Raw genomic sequence first — 6,273 nt, forward strand, 5'->3', positions numbered from 1 at the left:
CTTCCGACTAAACGATCTTTCAGCGCCAGCACTCGAACGAGAAGTCAGTAATCCGTGTAAGCTCCTGTCTAGTACTGACAGTGTCGCCACTACATCACAAGTTCAGCCATACTATTATCTGTTCTATAATATGAGAAATAATTTAAAAACTGAGTCTCTCTTTGTCCTTTATCGCCATTTTTTTTTACATCCAGTTGAAGACCTAATTTGACCTGTGAATTAATCCCTCCTTCTCGTGCGGGGATGAAGTCCGTAATGAGAAGCCACAGGTCAAAGGTTAATGATGATTGTGATCCGTCCTAATCTCTTGAGTGTCAATTACTCCGGTACGTGACCTGACCTCTGGTGTGAGGAGGGGAGTGTTTGCCTATGGGAGATAATTATGTGTAATTAGTTCTTTCTCTTTCTCTTTCTCTCTCTCTCTCTCTCTCTCATCTCCTCTTACACATTTTGATCATATACTCGATCACTTTACATCTCTCAAAATAATATAAAGTAAATTTTCTTAATATTTGTATACTGTACTGAAGGTTCCTAATGCCCGGGTTTAACGTGTCATCCTTCACTAAATAATGTTTAAGGAAAATACTGTATATATCCAGTCTTTAACACGAACTGATTGCTATAAGAGCAGCCCAGTCCCAACCATTGTAAAAGTTATTATATATCATATTTGTATCACCTATGTTACCTGTATATCATTTGTAAATCAAGACATGCATTCCCCAATTATGTAACTGTATATTTTCAGCCTTCCGGCTGCCATGCTCTTTCAATAAACCGTTAATTATTATTTATGTGCAAGTTTCTGTCAATAACACTAGGGATGTCCTTAATTTATCCCCAGGTTATGTAATTGAGTTATTTGCAGTTCATGTTATTGATATCTCCACACGCGTGAGATATTTAGATTCAGAGAAATGATTTTAGAGGTATATAAACAACTTTTATATACATTTTAAAGTTATTTATTTTACTGGTGAGTCATTATAGCTAAGGTGTGTTCTGTACGTCAATGTAACACTGCTAATGTTAGGATTATCATTATATTAGTTCGGTTGGAATGAAATTCGTACTTTATTATTGCAGTGGACATGTTAAAATTTGGACTCTTCAAATTACATGGAATCAGACAGTCGCAATAAGTACTCAATATTGACAGTGAAACAATCATAATAAGTACTTTCAATAGTAAATGGAATCAGCCACAGCAAGTCGTGTACTCTTAATCACTGCCAGGTAACATGAGAACAACAGTCACAGGTATTTATGGGTGGTCTTTAATCCTCCATTGAGAAGGTGGTCGATAGAGAGCCTTCCATAACTGATTAAGGTCAAGAGTTAGTGGCAGGTCACCTTCTGGGGGAGAGTTTGGGAAGTCGCCATTTCTGGTAGATTTTGTCAGTTGTTCCCAAACGGAGTTTGTTTGATATCCTCTTGCAGTAGACCCCAGCATGTCACCGAGGTTAAATTTTCTCTTTCCGATCTCAACTGACATTCCAACTATCTGCTTGGCGGCGTTTCGGGCGAGGAGGCCTCCGTTGTGTCTGGAGCTGTGGTAATTGATGCTTATAAGGTCTCCCGAAGTGCCAAAGGCGAATAGGGGAGACAGGAACACAGACTGTCCAGGAGGGGTGGCTGACATCACCACCAGCAGTAGTAACAATAGGGAGGTCCTCGTGCGGCCGGACATAATGACGGGCGATGCTTGTAGACGTAGTTTGTGTGGACGGTAGTGGAGCTCTTAACTATGGACAGACAACTACGAGGACGAGCTTAAGAAGAGAGGTAAGCCTTCAGGTGGAGGAGGTGATGTAGAGCAGTCCGTCCCTTCGCGCTCAAGTCCAGCAGGCAACTGTTGATGATAAAGTGGTGGTGAGGTGGGGGTTAAAGAATCACGCAGTGGCTATTAGCCCTTTAGAAGTTTAGAGGTTAGGAGCTTTTCTCAGGTGAATAAAGTCGTCTGGCGTTCGCCAGAATAAAATTCCGATGACGGCTTAATAGCCAATGCGTTTATCTATCTCTCTGTAAGACAAGACGTACATCTTAAAAAATATTCTCAGCATCTGGACCCCACAACACGGCGGGTGGACGTTTGGGTTATGGGTTGTTTTCATAAGAAATACAAAATAGAATATAATCACTATATTTCATTTCAACATTTAGTTGTCCTCCACGAAGATTGTGGGTTAAACCACAGAGTAGCTCTGGGATGGTTGTTCTGCCTTCCTTCCTGTCCAGGCACCATAAACTTTCTTGACCCGCTTCGTTGGACGTCTACCACTCTCCTCCTGAAGTAGTATGGTGTGAACACCGGTGCTCTCTACTTGAAGACAATAAGTTTCCAGACTGTGGGATTACCATGACCCACAAGACTGGTAAACTTGGGTGGGAATATTAGTGGTGTTCATCGCAGGCGTGATGACTAGTAAACACACACAGATCACTGACAAAGAGTTAACTATACTAACTTATCTTTAAAAGGAGGTTGGACTTATCTTTCTAGGAAAAATGTTAATTTAAGTATTAAGAAAAAACTAAGTCCTTCATAGCCATGCGTTGAGTACTTACAATAAACTGATGTACATAAACAGCTAATTCTCAGAGAGTTGGACTTGAGCGTCGTCGGCAGGAGGGAAGAAATAATTGAAGGTGATGTTGGCCAGGTTGATCACTGGAAAGGAGGTGTAGATTAACAGCTCGTCCTTCAACTTGAGGGCGAGGTCCATGGGCTGCAACAACAACTTCCTGGACCAGTACCCCCAGCCCTCACTCGCGCCGGGTTTGGAGAGCATCACAGGATCCTTGGGTTCACTTGATACAGCAGGGATTCCGTCGTGTTTACTTTCATTGTATTTACCAGATCCGACCGCCAGGGGGCTAAGCTCTTCACCTTGAGATCTGTCTACGTACACAACTTTGGGGTTCTTCTTGGTGTTGAATGTGAAGGAGATAGCATTTAGACGAATGGGTATGATGGAGAGGGCGTTAATAAGGGGGGGTAAACTGTGAGCGGAGGTGATGAGTAGCAGCGTCGTCGTCATCAGTACCTGCAGCCACAACGAAACCAACCCGCGGCTCACAATCATGACGCTGAGTTTTAGAGGAAGTTGTGGTGTGTGGGTAGGTGGATTGGTGTGTGTGTGGGTAGGTGGGTGTGGGTAGGTGGGTGGGTGAGTAGCTGGATGAAGACTGAAGACCACAACACAAGACGATCTCAAGTTACACAAAAGGTTTTCCTGCCGACACAGATGATTCATAGCAAACCTCTAGCAGTTCCCGGGTTTGGTTTGTTATGGTACTTCAGAAGCCAAGGAGATGACCACCTGAGCCAGAGACTGACTCCATCAGCTCTATACTTGTTTGTACTACTGAGGTGAACGGTCCACTGATGATGACGTGTTGGTGGTGACAGTGAGGTATAAGAGAGGTGAAGGTGGGGAGGAGAGGGAGGTGGGGGGGGGGAGGGTGAAGAGGAAGATTAGTATCTTTCAGTGACCTACTGGGTAATAATCTTTAATTGTGAGTCCTTGGGGGAATGTGTAAGGAGAGATGGGTTAGTGAGGGAGAGAGTCAGGGATGTGTCACAGTATAGGGGTCAATGAGAGAGTATGCCACTGTGATAGATCATATCTGGACTCGCAACACTCCTAACAACCTAGCAAGTGGAATTATTTATAACAATATCTCAGATCACTTAACAGTTTTTGCCATGTATAAAACAGCCACAAGACCTGAAAGGTCTAGTAGAGTCTCAATTCAATACAGAGACTACTGCGCCGACAACATGCTCCTTTTTGAAAACAACCTAATGAATGCTAACTGGAATCTTGTCTATGCCTCCAACAACCCTAACGTGAACAGCAGTAACTTCTCTTGCATCTTCAATGCTTGCTTTGGTAAATGCTTCCCGCTCAAGACTAAGTCAGTGAAAACTGTATCCATTTCCAAACTCTATATCACAAGCGAAATTAAGATAATGATAAAGGAAAAACACAAACTCCAAAGGAAACTTGCAAAAATTCCCATAACTTTCGGTGATGCTTACCGAAGTATCAGAAATAGAGTAACACAAGCAGTTAAAAATGCCAGACGTAACTATTATACAAATAAGCTCCAGTCAGCATCAGGCGACAGTAAGAAAACCTGGAATGTCATAAATTCTATTCAGAACAGGAACACTCAGCGTTCGGCCCCCACTCAGCTTTTATGATAAACGATTCAGTTATAACGGAACCCTCCCTCATTGCCAACCACTTCAATGAATATTTTAGTAATGTTGGCAAAAATCTTACAGAGAGCATCCTTGATCACCATGAGGAATTTAGAGCCTACCTGCAAAACAGACAGCAAAATGAACTATTCTTATTCCCTGTCACAGCAGATGAATTACTGGCCATCATAAAAATGTCCAAAGGTGCATCAGCAGGCGAAGACAATATACCAATGAGCATCATTAAGAAAGTGGCCCACCTGTTCTCCTCCACATTTGTAACTCCTCCTTCACTAGTGGTGTCTTTCCTGATAAACTGAAAATTGCTAAAGTCCACCCGGCATATAAAAAATCTGGGGACAAAGGTCTCTTCAAGAATTACCGCCCCATATCAGTCCTCCCAGCCTTGAGTAAGATACTGGAAAACCTAGCGTATAATAGACAAAATTCCTTCTGCAATGCCAATAACATCTTTATAGACTCCCAGTTTGGATTTAGAGCTAGAAGGTCGACTGAGAGTGCTCTGCTATCCTTTACTAATGGCATCTTAAATTCCTTTGATGACAGTCAGTTCACAGTCGGTATATTCTTGGACCTCTCTAAAGCCCTCGATACTGTCGACCATACCATCCTCCTTTCAAAGCTTGAACGTTACGGCGTTAGGTGCCTGTCCCACAATTGGTTTACCTCATATCTGTCCAGCAGGATGCAGTATCTCTGTTATAATAATCACCAATCTGATTCCTCGCCAATCTTGTATGGAGTCCCAAGGTTCAATTCTCGGTCCAGTACTGTTTTTGTTGTATATAAACGACATAGCCCACGCCAGCTCACTCATAAAATACAACTTATTTGCAGACGATAGTAATCTCTATGCCAGCAACTCAGATCTCAATTCCTTGATGAGAACTATGAACACTGAATTAACTAAAGTCGAGACCTGGGTAATACGTAATAAACTGACCTTTAACCTTGAGAAAACCCAATACACGATCTTTCACAAAAGAAAAAACTTACCGCCAGACTTGAACCCCCTGTACCTTGGTAATATAGCCCTCAAACGCTAACAAAATACTAAATTCCTCGGAGTTATTGTTGATGAGAAACTTAACTGGAGAAACCACATACAAGCCATTCACAGTAAAGTCAATAAACAGTGCGGAATCATGTATCACACTCGACAGTCACTCACTCTCACAGCAATGAAAGAAATCTATCATGACCTTGTTTACCAACACCTGATACACTGTCACACACTATGGGGGCCTCTGGCTCTACAAAAACACAATCTCTGGTTACTGCACAAAAGAGAGTTGTACGGAGAATGACCTACTTGATAAAAACAGATCACACAAACGAAAAATTTGCTATATTGATTTTTTTTAAATTCGAGGATATTAACACTTACTGCTGTGCCCTCTTTGTTTACAAATCTATCAATCACTTGCTTGACAATAATTACTTCCAGTTCCGGAATAATCAGAGATACGACTTAAGGCACCCAGAGCTACTAAGACCACCCCCCATGCGCTCCTCCTACTGTAGTCCCAGACCTCCATAAAATATCATGGTGTGCAGGTGTGGAACAACTTATCCCCACACATCAGAGCAAAGACTACGCTCCCTTCCTTTAAATCGTCTCTAAAAAAATATCTATTGTCGAAGTAGTAATATTTCTTGTATCACCTACTATATTTACAGTACCTGCTTTTATTGCACCATCAAATCCGTTTTATCGGAAATTATCATGTAAATAAATAAGTAATTACCATTGCAATAAACATAATTGCCAACTAGACATAATCCTGAAAGATCTGTCCTCTTGTTCAACCTTATTACTGTACAACCCAGGTTGTACTGCTTCCCCATTATACTTATGTTTTTAAATTCCACTCTAATTTATATGTGTATGTATATGTATATATATATATATATATATATATATATATATATATATATATATATATATATATATATATATATATATGTATGTGTATATGTATGTATAAATAAATAAATGAATAAATAAATACAAATAAAATAAATAAAATAAATAAATA

The sequence above is a fragment of the Homarus americanus genome, unplaced genomic scaffold (assembly GCF_018991925.1).
Source record: "Homarus americanus isolate GMGI-L3 unplaced genomic scaffold, GMGI_Hamer_2.0 scaffold24922, whole genome shotgun sequence".
In the NCBI taxonomy this organism is placed as follows: domain Eukaryota; kingdom Metazoa; phylum Arthropoda; class Malacostraca; order Decapoda; family Nephropidae; genus Homarus; species Homarus americanus.